Here is a 16328-nt window from a genome sequence, read left to right as displayed (position 1 = left end):
AACATCGAATACAATCTACTGCAATACTCGTTCTACTGTTTTCTGCAAACAATCATCATCCACACTATACATCTAATCCTTTGTTACAGCAAGCCGGTGAGATTGACAACCTCACTGTTTCGTTGGGGCAAAGTACTTTGGTTGTGTTGTGCAGGTTCCACGTTGGCGCCGGAGTCCCTGGTGTTGCGCCGCACTACATCTCGCCGCCATCAACCTTCAACGTACTTCTTGACTCCTACTGGTTCGATAAACCTTGGTTTCTAACTGAGGGAAACTTACTGCTGTACGCACCACACCTTCCACTTGGGGTTCCCAACGGTCGCGTGCTGTACGCGTGTCAAGCTAAATTTCTGGTGCCGTTGCCGGGGAGATCAAGACACGCTGCAAGGGGAGTCTCCACCTCCAATCTCTTTACTTTGTTTTTGTCTTGCTTTTATTTTATTTACTACTTTGTTTGCTGCACTAAATCAAAATACAAAAAAATTAGTTGCTAGTTTTACTTTACTTGCTATCTTGTTTGCCATATTAAAAACACACAAAAAATTAGTTACTTGCATTTACTTTATCTAGTTTGCTTTATTTACCGTTGCTAAAATGGGTACTCCTGAAAATACTAAGTTGTGTGACTTCACAACCACAAATAATAATGATTTCTTATGCACACCTATTGCGCCACCTGCTACTACAGCAGAATTCTTTGAAATTAAACCTGCTTTACTGAATCTTGTTATGCGAGAGCAATTTTCTGGTGTTAGTTCTGATGATGCTGCTGCTCATCTCAATAATTTTGTTGAATTGTGTGAAATGCAAAAATATAAGGATGTAGATGGTGACATTATAAAATTAAGATTGTTTCCTTTCTCATTAAGAGGAAGAGCTAAAGATTGGTTGCTATCTCTGTCTAAGAATAGTATTGATTCATGGACTAAATGCAAGGATGCTTTTATTGGTAGATATTATCCCCCTGCTAAAATTATATCTTTGAGGAGTAGCATAATGAATTTTAAACAATTGGATACTGAGCATGTTGCACAAGCATGGGAAAGAATGAAATCTTTGGTTAAAAATTTCCCAACCCATGGACTGACTACTTGGATGATCATCCAAACCTTTTATGCAGGACTGAATTTTTCTTCGCGGAACCTATTGGATTCAACTGTTGGAGGTACTTTTATGTCCATCACTCTTGGTGAAGCAACAAAGCTTCTTGATAATATGATGATTAATTACTCTGAATGGCACACGGAAAGAGCTCCACAAGGTAAGAAGGTAAATTCTGTCGAAGAAACCTCTTCCTTGAGTGATAAGATTGATGCTATTATGTCTATGCTTGTGAATGGTAGGACAAATGTTGATCCTAATAATGTTCCGTTAGCTTCATTGGTTGCTCAAGAAGAACATGTTGATGTAAACTACATTAAAAATAACAATTTCAACAACAATGCTTACCGGAACAATTCTAGTAACAACTATAGACCATATCCTTATAATAATGGCAACGGCTATGGTAATTCTTATGGGAATTATTACAACAACAATAGGAACACACCCCCTGGACTTGAAGCCATGCTTAAAGAATTTATTAGTACACAAACTGTTTTTAACAAATCTGTTGAAGAAAAGCTTGGGAAAATTGATATACTTGCTTCTAAAGTCGATAGTATTGCTGCTGATGTTGATCTTTTGAAATCGAAAGTTATGCCTCATGAAAATCATAATAATAAAATTGTTACTACAGCAAATGCCATCCAAGTTAGAATTAATGAGAATATAAGATTGATGGCCGAATTGCGTGCTAGGTGGGAAAGAGAAGAAAATGAAAAAGAAGATAATATAGCTAAAGTTTGGACAATTACCACCACTAGCAATACTAATGCTACACATGTTTCTGCACCTCCTACTAATAATGGTAAAAGAATTGGTGTTGGCAATGTTTCCACTTCTAATGCAAAGCGCGAAAAACTGCCTGAAACTGCTAAAACTGCTGAAACTGCCTGTGATAAAACTGTTGAAATTTTTTCCAACATTGGGGAAAATGATCCCATTACTTTAGATTATAATGGTTTGGATTTTGATGATTGCCACATCTCTGAAGTTATAAAGTTCTTACAAAAACTTGCTAAGAGTCCTAATGCTAGTGCTATAAACTTAGCTTTCACGAAACATATTACAAATGCTCTCATAAAAGCTAGAGAAGAGAAACTAGAACGCGAAACTTCTATTCCTAGGAAGCTAGAGGATGGTTGGGAGCCCATCATTAAGATGAAGGTCAATGACTTTGATTGTAATGCTTTATGTGATCTTGGTGCAAGTATTTCCGTTATGCCTAAGAAGATCTATAATATGCTTGACTTGCCACCATTGAAAAATTGTTATTTGGATGTTAATCTTGCTGATAACTCTACAAAGAAACCTTTGGGGAGAGTTGATAATGTTAGCATTACCATTAACAATAACCTTGTCCCCGTTGATTTTGTTGTCTTGGATATTGAATGCAATGCATCCTGTCCCATTATATTGGGAAGACCTTTTTTTCGAACTGTTGGTGCTATCATTGATATGAAGGAAGGTAATATTAAATATCAATTTCCTCTCAAGAAAGGTATGGAACACTTCCCTAGAAAGAGAATGAAGTTACCTTTTGATTCTATCATTAGAACAAATTATGATGTTGATGCTTCGTCTCTTGATAATACTTGATACACACTTTCTGCGCCTAGCCGAAAGGCGTTAAAGAAAAGCGCTTATGGGAGACAACCCATGTTTTTACTACAGTACCTTTATTTTATATTTGAGTCTTGGAAGTTGTTACTACTGTAGCAACCTCTCCTTATCTTAGTTTTGTGCATTGTTGTGCCAAGTAAAGTCGTTGATAGTAAGGTTCATACTAGATTTGGATTACTGCGCAGAAACAGATTTCTTTGCTGTCACGAATCTGGGCCTAATTCTCTGTAGGTAACTCAGAAAATTATGCCAATTTACGTGAGTGATCCTCAGATATGTACGCAACTTTCATTCAATTTGAGCATTTTCATTTGAGCAAGTATGGTGCCTCAATAAAATTCGTCTTTACGAACTGTTCTATTTTGACAGATTCCGCCTTTTATTTCGCATTGCCTGTTTTGCTATGCTTGATGGATTTTTCGATTCCATTGACTTTCAGTAGCTTTGTGCAATGTCCAGAAGTGTTAAGAATGATTATGTCACCTATGAACATGTAAATTTTGATTGTGCACTAACCCTCTAATGAGTTGTTTTGAGTTTGGTGTGGAGGAAGTTTTCAAGGAACAAGAGAGGGAGATGATACAACATGATCAAGGAGAGTGAAAGCTCTAAGCTTGGGGATGCCCCGGTGGTTCACCCCTGCATATTTCAAGAAGACTCAAGCGTCTAAGCTTGGGGATGCCCAAGGCATCCCCTTCTTCATCGACAACATTATCAGGTTCCTCTAGTGAAACTATATTTTTATTCCATCACATCTTATGTACTTTGCTTGGAGCGTCTGTTTGTTTTTTGTTTTTTTGTTTTGTTTGAATAAAATGGATCCTAGCATTCTTTGTGTGGGAGAGAGACACGCTCCGCTGTTGCATATGGACAAATATGTCCTTAGGCTTTACTCATAATATTCATGGCGAAAGTTTCTTCTTCGTTAAATTGTTATATGGTTGGAATCAGAAAATGCTACATGTAGTAATTGCTAAAATGTCTTGGATAATGTGATACTTGGCAATTGTTGAGCTCATGTTTAATCTCTTGCATCATATACTTTGCACCTATTAATGAAGAAATACATAGAGCGTGCTAAAATTTGGTTTGCATAATTGGTCTCTCTAAGGTCTAGATAATTTCTAGTATTGAATTTGAACAACAAGGAAGACGGGGTAGAGTCTTATAATGTTTACAATATGTATTTTATGTGAGTTTTGCTGCACCGCTTCATCCTTGTGTTTGTTTCAAATAGCCTTGCTAGCCTAAGCCTTGTATCGAGAGGGAATACTTCTCATGCATCCAAAATCCTTGAGCCAACCACTATGTCATTTGTGTCCACCATACCCACCTACTACATGGTATTTCTCCACCATTCCAAAGTAAATTGTTTGAGTGCTACCTTTAAAATTTCTATTCTCTACCTTTGCAATATATAGCTCATGGGACAAATAGCCTAAAAACTATTGTGGTATTGAATATGTACTTATGCACTTTATCTCTTATTAAGTTGCTTGTTGTCCGATAACCATGTTCCTGGGGACGCCATCAACTACTCTTTGTTGAATATCATGTGAGTTGCTATGCATGTCCGTCTTGTCTGAAGTAAGGGAGATTTACCGCTAGAATTGTTAGAGCATGCATAATGTTAGAGAAGAACATTGGGCCGCTAACTAAAGCCATGATCCATGGTGGAAGTTTCAGTTTTGGACAAATATCCTCAATCTCATATGAGAAAATTAATTGTTGCTAACTGCTTATGCATAAAAGAGGAGTCCATTATCTGTTGTCTATGTTTGTCCCGGTATGGATGTCTAAGTTGAGAATAATCAATAACGAGAAATCCGATGCGAGCTTTCTCCTTAGACCGTTGTACAGGCGGCATAGAGGTACCCCTTTGTGACACTTGATTAGAACATATGCATTGCAATGATAATCCAGGTAATCCGAGCTAATTAGGACAAGGTGCAGGCACTATTAGTATACTATGCATGAGGCTTGCAACTTGTAGGATATAATTTACATGACACATATGCTTTATTACTACCGTTGACAAAATTGTTTCTTGTTTTCAAAATCAAAGCTCTAGCACAAATATAGCAATCGATGTTTCCCGCTGCGAAGGGCCTTTCTTTTACTTTTATTGTTGAGTCAGTTCACCTATTTCTCTCCATCTCAAGAAGCAAACACTTGTGTGAACTGTGCATTGATTCCTACATACTTGCATATTGCACTTGTTATATTACTTTACATTGACAACTATCCATGAGATATACATGTTATAAGTTGAAAGCAACCGCTGAAACTTAATCTTCCTTTGTGTTGCTTCAATACCTCTACTATGAATTATTGCTTTATGAGTTAACTCTTATGCAAGACTTATTGATGCTTGTCTTGAAGTATGATACGTCCCCGACGTATCCATAATTTCTGTCGTTCCATGCTTGTTTTATGACAATACTTACATGTTTTGCTTGCACTTTATGATGATTTCATGCGTTTTCCGGAACTAACCTATTAACAAGATGCCACGATGCCGGTTCTCGTTTTCCGCTGTTTTTGGTTCCGGAAAGGCTGTTCGGGCAATATTCTCGGAATTGGACGAAATCAACGCCAAACCTCCTATTTTTCCCGGAAGGCTCCGAACACCGAAGAAGAGTCGGAGAGGGGCCGGGGGGCCACCACACCACATGGCGGCGCGGGCCGGACCCCGGCCGCGCCGGCCTAGGGTGTGGCGCCCCGAGTGCCCCCTCGCGCCACCTCTTCGCCTATAAAATCCCTTTCGACCTAAAAACGCAGTACCAATTGACGAAACTCCAGAAAGACTCCAGGGGCGCCGCCACCGTCGCGAAACTCCAATTCGGGGGACAGAACTTTGTCCCGGCACCCTGCCGGGACAGGGAAGTGCCCCCGGAAGCCATCTCCATCAACGCCACCGCCTCCGCCATGCTCCGTGAGTAGTTCCCCCATGGACTACGGGTTCTAGCAGTAGCTATGTCGGTATTCTCTCCTCCATGTACTTCAATACAATGGTCTCATGAGCTGCCTTACATGATTGAGATTCATCTGATGTAATCGGTGTTGTGTTTATTGGGATCCGATGGATGATACATTATGATTAGTCTATCTATAAAGTTTGTGAAGTTATTGTTGCTGCAATCTTGTTATGCTTAATGCTTGTCACTAGGGCCCGAGTGGCATGATCTTAGATTTAAGCTCTATATTGTTGCTTAGATTGTATCTACAAGTTGTATGCACATGTCACCGTCCGGAACCAATGGCCCCGAAGTGACAAGAATCGGGACAACCGGAGGGATGGTAGTGATGTGAGGATCACATGTTTTCACGGTGTGTTAATGCTTTGCTCCGGTACTCTATTAAAAGGAGTACCTTAATATCCAAGTAGTTTCCCTTGAGGCCCGGCTGCCACCGGCTGGTAGGACAAAAGATGTTGTGCAAGTTTCTCATTGCGAGCACGTACGACTATATACGGAAAACATGCCTACATAATTAATAAGCCTGATGTTCTATCTTAATGCTTTGATTCCTATCAATTGCCCAACTGTAATTTGTTCACCCAACACTTGTCACTTATTGGAGAGTTACCACTAGTGTAGATCGCTGGGAACCCCGGTCCATCTCTCATCATAATATACTTGTTCTCTATGTCATTGGAAGTAGTATCAACTATTTTCCGGTGCCATTGCTCCCATATTGCTATTCATCGCTGCGTGTTACTTGTTACTATTGCTCTCATATTACTCGCTACTTTCACATCACCCCCGTTGCTAGTGCGTTTCCAGGTGCAGCTGAATTGACAACTCCGCTGTTAAGGCTTCCAAGTATTCTTTACCTCCCCTTGTGTCGAATCAATAAATTTGGGTTATACTACCCTCGAAGACTGCTGCGATCCCCTATACTTGTGGGTCATCAAGACTGTTTTCTGGCGCCGTTGCCGGGGAGGCATAGCTCTACTCATAAGTTCACTTGGGGAGTACACTCTACCTCTCTCTCTGTTTTATTTTATTTTGTTTTGCTTAGTTTACTTTTGTCTAGTTTATTTGAGCTTAGTTTATTTCTGTCTAGTATTAGTTTGCTTAGTTTACTTTTGCTTAGTTTCTTTTTGTCTTGTTTTATTTGTCTCATATACCCAAAAATCCATAAAAATTTGAAAAACCTAAAAATTAAAAACTGCTGTTATGGGAGAACCTACAACTTATTTGGAGCTCATAGAATGTTATAATAATTATAGAGAATCAAGAACTGGTAAAATAATGAGTGCTATGATAGAAAAATTGAATACAATTGCTAGAATCTTGCTTAGACGCCATGATATAAACTGTTGCTCTCAACGGGATACTAAACATCTTAAATTTCAATGTGGCTTTAGTGAGGAATTTTTTATTAAGAACTATAACCGGAATTGCTATATTCATTATGGGTTCGAAGAGGTAGAACAATTTGTCTTATTTATGGGAGCCTCCGAGATAGAATCCTTCATGGTTGAGAATTATGAAACTTGTGCTATTTGTAAGGACCTTAAAGATTATGTCTCTACTATCCTTAATTCTTGCATAGAATGCTACAGTAGGAATCCTTATATCCTTGATTATAAAGAGAGACACATTAATGCGCAAGAATGCACTCACAATTTGCAGGAACCGGTGGAAGAAGAAATTGAAGAGCCTGAAAGCTCATTGGATGAAAAAGAGGAGGAAATTGATGAACCTGAAAGCTCATTGGATGAAAAAGAAGAGGAGAGCGACGAACAAAAGGAGGAAGAATGGATTAGCTACCCATGCCAACCTTCTAATGAGAGTAACTCTTTATCTCTTACATTATTTGATTGTCCTCCATGCTTACCGAAAGAGGTTGAATGTTATGTTCCTGTGGATTCTCTTGAAATATTCCCTATGAGTAAAACTTGTGAAAATAATTATGCTACTGTTATTTATGATAATCCATGCTACTTTGATAAATCTTATGATAATGCTTTGTTTGTGCCTGATGTCGAAATGCATGGTACTAAAGAATTTTGCTTGGCAAATGTTTATGATAAAGCTCTAGATGATGGTCCTATGTTACTTGATAATATTAATTGTACTACTAATGAAAATGGGATTGGAGAGGATTTAACTTTATCTATGTGTCCCATATCTCTTGAGATTGATCAACTACCTTGTTATATTATTAATAAAAGTGTGTTTGAAAGTTTTAATTCCACTATTCTTGAACTTGATAAAAATTATATGTCTATGGATCATGAAAAGTTTGCTGCATGTGATAGCTATATTGTTGAGTTTATTCATGAAGCTACTGAAAATTATTATGAGAGAGGAAAATATGGTTGTAGAAATTTGCATGGCACTAAAACACCTCTCTATATGCTTAAAATTTCGAAGTTACACTTGTTCTATCTTCCTATGCTTGTTACTTTGCTTTTCATGAACTTGTTTATTTACAAGATTTCTTTGCATAGGAAGCATGTTAGGCTTAAATGTGTTTTGAATTTGCCTCTTGATGCTCTCTTTTGCTTCAAATACTATTTCTTGCGAGTGCATCATTAAAACTGCTGAGCCCGTCTTAATGGCTATAAAGAAAGCAACTTCTTGGGAGATAACCCATGTGTTATTTTGCTACAGTACTTTATTTTATATTTGTGTCTTGGAAGTTGTTTACTACTGTAGCAACCTCTCCTTATCTTAGTTTTGTGTTTTGTTGTGCCAAGTGAAGCCTCTAATCGAAGGTTGATACTAGATTTGGATTTCTGCGCAGAAACAGATTTCTATCTGTCACGAATCTGGGCTGTTTTCTCTGTAGGAAAATCAGAAAAATATGCCAATTTACGTGCGTGTTCCACAGATATGTACGCAACTTTCATTAGTTTTGAGTTTTCTGATTTGAGCAACGGAAGTACCTCTTTAAAATTCGTCTTTACTGGCTGTTCTGTTTTGGCAGATTCTGTCTCTGTTTTTTTTGCATTGTCTCTTGTGGACTTTAAGCGAGCTTTTCTAGACATAGAGAGTTGTAGCTAATGTTTTATTGAGTTCTTGCAATGTGCCACTACAGGACCAAGGTGGATTCAAATTTTTTGAGTACTAACCCCTCTAATGAAGTTTATGAGAAGTTTGTTGTGAAGGAAGTTTTCAAGGGTCAAGAGAGGAGGATGATATATGATCAAGAAGAGTGAAAAGTCTAAGCTTGGGGATGCCCCGTGGTTCATCCCTGCATATTTCAAGAAGACTCAAGCGTCTAAGCTTGGGGATGCCCAAGGCATCCCCTTCTTCATCAACTTATCGAGTTCCTCCCCTGAAACTATATTTTTATTCAGATCACATCTTATGTGCTTTACTTGGAGCGTCTGTGTGTTTATTTTTCGTTTTGTTTATGTTTGAATAAATTCGGATCCTAGCAATCCATGTTTGGGAGAGAGACACGCTCCGCTTTTTCATATGAACACTTCTTCTTCGTTTTACTTTTAATGTTCAATGGATAAAAGTTGGAAGCTACAATACTTATCTTTATTTGGTTGGAAGAAGAAAATGCCTCATATGTCTTGGATAATTTGATACTTGGCAATTGTTTTGAGCTCTCAAGTAGATCATAAGTTTTTGCATGGAGTTTAAACCTATTAGTGGAGAACTACCGTAAAGCTTGTTAAAATTGGTTTGCATAATTGATCTCTCTTAAGGTCTAGATATTTTACGGTAAAAGTGTTTGAGCAACAAGGAAGACGAGTGTAGAGTATTATAATGCTTGCGATATGTTCTTATGTAAGTTTTGCTGTACCGGTTCATACTTGTGTTTGCTTCAAACAACCTTGCTAGCCTAAGCCTTGTATCGAGAGGGAATACTTCTCATGCATCCAAAATCCTTGAGCCAACCACTATGCCAATTGTGTCCACCATACCTACCTACTATGTGGTATTTCCTGCCATTCCAAAGTAAATTGCTTGAGTGCTACCTTTAAACAATTCAAAATGCTTCTCAATTTGTGTCAATGTTTTATAGCTCATGAGGAAGTATGTGGTGTTTAGCTTTCAACCTTGTCATTTACTTTTGACGGACTCTCATATGGACTAGTGGCACATCCGCTTATCCAATAATTTTGCAAAAAGAGCTGGCAACGGGATTCCCAGTCCCAAATTAATTAACCTAAATAGACACTCCTCCATGGTTTGTGATTGTTGGACGGCACCCGAAGGATTCGGTTAGCCATGGCTTGTGTAAGCAAAGGTTGGGGGAGTGTCATCATCATAATAAAACTAAAATAAAAAGGCACTCCTTCATGGTATGAGATTGTTGACAGGCACCCGAGGATTCGGTTAGCCATGGTTTGTGTAAGAAAGGTTGGAAGGAGTGCCACATAAACAAGCAAATAATTCATGGGAGCCGCTCTTGGAAGTCCGGTTGGCGAGGTAGTTGGTGTACCCACTACCATTCGTTGACAACAACAAACACCTCTCAAAACTTTACTTTTATGCTCTCTATATGTTTTCAAAACCAAAGCTCTAGCACAAATATAGCAATCGATGCTTTCCTCTTTGAAGGACCATTCTTTTACTTTATGTTGAGTCAGTTTACCTACTTCCTTCCATCTTAGAAGCAAACACTTGTGTCAACTGTGCATTGATTCTTACATACTTGCATATTTGCATTCATCATATTACTTTATGTTGACAATATCCATGAGATATGCATGTTGAAAGTTGAAAGCAACCGCTGAAACTTATATCTTCCTTTGTGTTGCTTCGATGCTTTACTTTGAATCTATTGCTTTATGAGTTAACTCGTGTGCAAGACTTTTGATGCTTGTCTTGAAAGTACTCTTTATGAAAAGTTTTGCTATATGTTATCTACTTGTTAGCAACTATAGATCATTGCCTTGAGTCACTTCATTCATTTCATATGCTTTGTAATAGTATGATCAAGGTTATGTAAGTAGCATGTCACTACAGAAATTATTCTTTTTATCGTTTACCCGCTCGGGACGAGCAGGAACTAAGCTTGGGGATGCTGATACGTCCCCGACGTATCCATAATTTCTGTCGTTCCATGCTTGTTTTATGACAATACTTACATGTTTTGCTTGCACTTTATGATGATTTCATACGTTTTCCGGAACTAACCTATTAACAAGATGCCACGGTGCCAGTTCCTGTTTTCTGCTGTTTTTGGTTCCAGAAAGGCTGTTCGGGCAATATTCTCGGAATTGGACGAAATCAACGCCAAACCTCCTATTTTTCCCGGAAGGCTCCAGAACACCGAAGAAGAGTCGGAGAGGGGCCAGGGGCCACCACACCACATGGCGGCGCGGGCCAGACCCTGGCCGCGCCGGCCTAGGGTGTGGCGCCCCCAGGTGCCCCCCTGCGCCGCCTCTTCGCCTATAAAATCCCTTTCGACCTAAAACGCAGTACCAATTGACGAAACTCCGAGAAAGACTCCAGGGGCGCCGCCACCGTCGCGAAACTCCAATTCGGGGGACAGAACTCTGTCCCGGCACCCTGCCGGGACGGGGAAGTGCCCCCGAAAGCTATCTCCATCAACGCCACCGCCTCCGCCATGCTCTGTGAGTAGTTCCCCCATGGACTACGGGTTCTAGCAGTAGCTATGTCGGTATTCTCTCCTCCATGTACTTCAATACAATGGTCTCATGAGCTGCCTTACATGATTGAGATTCATCTGATGTAATCGGTGTTGTGTTTGTTGGGATCCGATGGATGATACATTATGATTAGTCTATCTATAAAGTTTGTGAAGTTATTGTTGCTGCAATCTTGTTATGCTTAATGCTTGTCACTAGGGCCCGAGTGGCATGATCTTAGATTTAAGCTCTATATTGTTGCTTAGATTGTATCTACAAGTTGTATGCACATGTCACTGTCCGGAACCAATGGCCCCGAAGTGACAAGAATCGGGACAACCGGAGGGGATGGTAGTGATGTGAGGATCACATGTTTTCACGGTGTGTTAATGCTTTGCTCCGGTACTCTATTAAAAGGAGTACCTTAATATCCAGTAGTTTCCCTTGAGGCCCGGCTGCCACCGGCTGGTAGGACAAAAGATGTTGTGCAAGTTTCTCATTGCGAGCACGTACAACTATATACGGAAAACATGCCTACATAATTAATAAGCCTGATGTTCTATCTTAATGCTCTGATTCCTATCAATTGCCCAACTGTAATTTGTTCACCCAACACTTGTCACTTATTGGAGAGTTACCATCATAATATACTTGTTCTCTATGTCATTGGAAGTAGTATCAACTATTTTCCGGTGCCATTGCTCCCATATTGCTATTACTGCTGTTGTGTTACTGTTACTATTGCTCTCATATTACTGCTACTTTCACATCACCCCTGTTGCTAGTGCTTTTCCAGGTGCAGCTGAATTGACAACTCAGTTGTTAAGGCTTATAAGTATTCTTTACCTCCCCTTGTGTCGAATCAATAAATTTGGGTTATACTACCCTCGAAGACTGCTGCGATCCCCTATACTTGTGGGTCATCAAAGTACTATTCATGAAAAGTCTTTGCTATATGATTCATTTGTTTACTCATGTCATTTACATTGTTTGGATCGCTGCATTCATCACATATGCTTACAATAGTATGATCAAGGTTATGATGGCATGTCACTCCAGAAATTATCTTTGTTATCGTTTACCTGCTCGGGACGAGCAGAAACTAAGCTTGGGGATGCTGATACGTCTCCGACGTATCGATAATTTCTTATGTTCCATGCCACATTATTGATGATATCTACATGTTTTATGCATACTTTATGTCATATTTATGCATTTTCCGGCACTAACCTATTAACGAGATGCCGAAGAGCCGATTCTGTCGTTTTCTGCTTGTTTTTGGTTTCAGAAATCCTAGTAAGGAAATATTCTCAGAATTGGACGAAATCAACGCCCAGGGGCCTATTTTCACACGAAGCTTCCAGAAGACCGAAGGGAAGACGAAGTGGGGCCACGGGGCACCGCCACACTAGGGCGGCGCGGCCCAGGGGGGGCCCGCGCGGCCCTAGCGTGTGGGGCCCCCGTGACGCCTCCTGACCTGCCCTTCCGCCTACATATAGCCTTCGTCGCGAATACCCCAGTATCGAGAGCCACGATACGGAAAACCTTCCAGAGACGCCGCCGCCGCCAATCCCATCTCGGGGGATTCAGGAGATCGCCTCCGGCACCCTGCCGGAGAGGGGAATCATCTCCCGGAGGACTCTTCACTGCCATGGTCGCCTCCGGAGTGATGTGTGAGTAGTTCACCCCTGGACTATGGGTCCATAGCAGTAGCTAGATGGTTGTCTTTTCCTCATTATGCTTCATTGTCGGGTCTTGTGAGCTGCCTAACATGATCAAGATCATCTATCTGTAATGCTATATGTTGTGTTTGTTGGGATCCGATGGATAGAGAATACTATGTTATGTTGATTATCAATCTATCTATGTGTTGTTTATGATCTTGCATGCTCTCCGTTACTAGTAGAGGCTTTGGCCAAGTTGATGCTTGTAACTCCAAGAGGGAGTATTTATGCTCGATAGTGGGTTCATGTCTCTATTGAATGCTGGGAGTGACGAAACCCCTAAGGTTGTGGATGTCTTGTTGCCACTAGGGATAAAACATTGATGCTATGTCCAGATGATGTAGTTATTGATTACATTACGCACCATACTTAATGCAATTGTCTGTTGTTTTCAACTTAATACTTGGAAGGGGTTCGGATGATAACCTGAAGGTGGACTTTTTAGGCGTAGATGCATGCTGGATAGCGGTCTATGTACTTTGTCGTAATGCCCAATTAAATCTCACAATACTCATCATATCATGTATGTGCATTGTCATGCCCTCTCTATTTGTCAATTGCCCAACTGTAATTTATTCACCCAACATGCTATTTATCTTATGGGAGAGACACCTCTAGTGAACTGTGGACCCCGGTCCATTCTTTAACATCGAATACAATCTATCGCAATACTCGTTCTACTTGTTTTCTGCAAACAATCATCATCCACACTATACATCTAATCCTTTGTTACAACAAGCCGGTGAGATTGACAACCTCACTTGTTTCGTTGGGGCAAAGTACTTTGGTTGTGTTGTGCAGGTTCCACGTTGGCGCCGGAATCTCTGGTGTTGCGCCGCACTACATCTCGCCGCCATCAACCTTCAACGTGCTTCTTGACTCCTACTGGTTCGATAAACCTTGGTTTCTAACTGAGGGAAACTTACTGCTGTATGCATCACACCTTCCACTTGGGGTTCCCAACGGTCGCGTGATGTATGCGTGTCAATGGTGCATCGGCGTTTCTCCTCGTCCCACGCCTCCTGCGACATGGTCGCCGGCTCCTCCTTCGGCGCCACGGTGCGCGGCTTCGTCGGCGCCTTCGCTGCCTTCACTAGAGCCTTTTTCTTCGGCGGCATGGCGGCGGCGAGGGTTTTTCGCGTTGGAGTCTGGATGAGAGAAGGAGCGGCGGGCGGGAGAAATGAGTGGCGGAGGGGAAGGGATTTTGGGGAAAATCATGTATAATTTTGGGATGTGTGGCTGACAGGTGGCTCCCACGCCCAAAATCATTCACCGCATGAGGCGTCGGCGCGCCCGATTCACACCCTTTGCGAAGGGGCCAGCATGGGGTTGCCAGCGCTTCTATTGGACTCGAAAACGCGCCGACGCTTTTTTTGTGGCGTGCCGGTGTGAGCCCATTTTTGATGTCGCCCTCCAAAATGCTATCGGGGCCACCGGTGGAGATGCTCTTATTAAAAAAAATTGAAAACTTGATTTCAAAGTATTTAAAAAAGTCCAAAGCAAATCTGAATTTAGTCAAGTGTGTACGCTAAAAGCGTGTGAATTAATGTGAAATACATTATATATTAGGCTTAGAAAAAAGATATATTGAAAAAAAATTAGAAGATTGGAAAGTGGCGCTTTTATGCTTGCATATCTGCATTTTTGTCATTTTACCGAGGATAGAATATAAGGTATTTCATATTCAAAATTTATACACGTCTAGAGTAAATCATTGCCTCTATTCCGCGCGTCCGTTTGTGTCCGGTTGGGCTGCATGCAGCCCTCTCTCTCCTCCTTTAATCATGCATGCGTTCATTCCTAGCCACACAAACAGAATCTTTTCCTCTCTCTCCTCTCTAATCACGCATGCGGTCAAATAAATGAGAAGGGGCAGACGCATGCGGACATGCGGACGTTTTTTGTGTCCGTGCCCGACGCAAACGGACATAAATATGCGTCGCCCCGCTGGAGATGCCCTAAGAAAAAATGAAAACTTGATTTCAAAGTTTTTTAAAAAAGTCAAAAGCAAATCTGAAGGTAGTCAAGTGTGTACACTATGAGCGTGCGAATTTTTAATGTGAAATACATTGTATTTTAGGCTTAGAAAAAAAGATAGATAAATTGAACAGATTTTAGAAGATTGGAAAATGGGCACTTTTATGTTGCGGATCTCCATTTTTGTCATTTTACCAAGGGTAGAATATAAGGTATTTCTTTTAGAAAAGTATACACGTCTGAATAAATCATTGTCTCAATCTGGTATTTTGTTGAAACTTTTTGAAGCTTTAAATTCAATTTTTCAAAGTTTTCAAAAACGAGATCCATAAGGCTCATGTGGCAAAATGACACATTCTACACACGCTTTCCTATACAGTAAATCGTCGAGAAAAGGGGAAAATTTCACACGAGACAACAAACATAGATATCCTCCAAAAATAAATTATCATGGTACGAGACAAAGAACATAAACAATATGGTTCCTGGTCTCCCCGGTTGTTGAGTTTGTATTTGTTTTTATCCACATAAAGTACAACGCATGGGGAAGACGCATGAGCAAGTGCAACGCAGCACACACCAACGTGGCCTAAAGAAGCACTAGCAAACATCGGCGCGGCGGCACGCCGCGCCAGTATGGTTGCTCATCGACTGATTTTTTTTTTTTTTTGGTTGTGGTCAATGTTTATGGGCATGTATTGTGTCTAAGTGGTGTAGTCAATGATTTCGTTTTGATAGAGCTGCATGGGATTCGATTTTTTTAAAGCGAATGATATATTATTCAGCTAGTAGCTTTATTTGCTTGCATGTGAGTCAATACGCTTGAAAGATTTGGTCACAACAAACATGAAATGTAAATAAACTAAATGACGGAGATTGTAAAAACTAAGGAGATGCTGGAGGTCATTAGGGAGCTAGAGAAGTCTTTATTTTTATCTATGCCACACCTGTGATGTGGCCAGTGGATGAAAATTCGGAATGGAAGTTCTTCCATTGAGGTGCGTAGTTCTTTTGGGGCAGGTGGAACATGTTCTGTTGGCGAGTAGAGTTGCGAAAGATGGCATAAGTTCTGTGAGAAGCTATGAGCAAGCTAGACCGCGGTACAATTTGCATATAGTTCGAAATAATTGCAAAAGGCACATTATTATCAGAATTGTCAATACTGTGAGATGACAATAAACAATACAGAGATGGAAACTGACCAATTACATGGAAGCAGATAGGATTTGTACTGTCAATATCGTTATACCTTCAGAAAGTCTGAAATGTGTTAACATGTTTATGAACATGAAAACAGAAACTAACTCAGCACTTTAGGGACCAATAGCACATGGAAA

Source organism: Lolium rigidum, chromosome 4, assembly GCF_022539505.1.
Source record: "Lolium rigidum isolate FL_2022 chromosome 4, APGP_CSIRO_Lrig_0.1, whole genome shotgun sequence".
Taxonomy (NCBI): Eukaryota; Viridiplantae; Streptophyta; class Magnoliopsida; order Poales; family Poaceae; genus Lolium; species Lolium rigidum.
The sequence above is the reverse complement of the archived record's forward strand: the minus strand, read 5'-3'. Positions refer to the sequence as shown.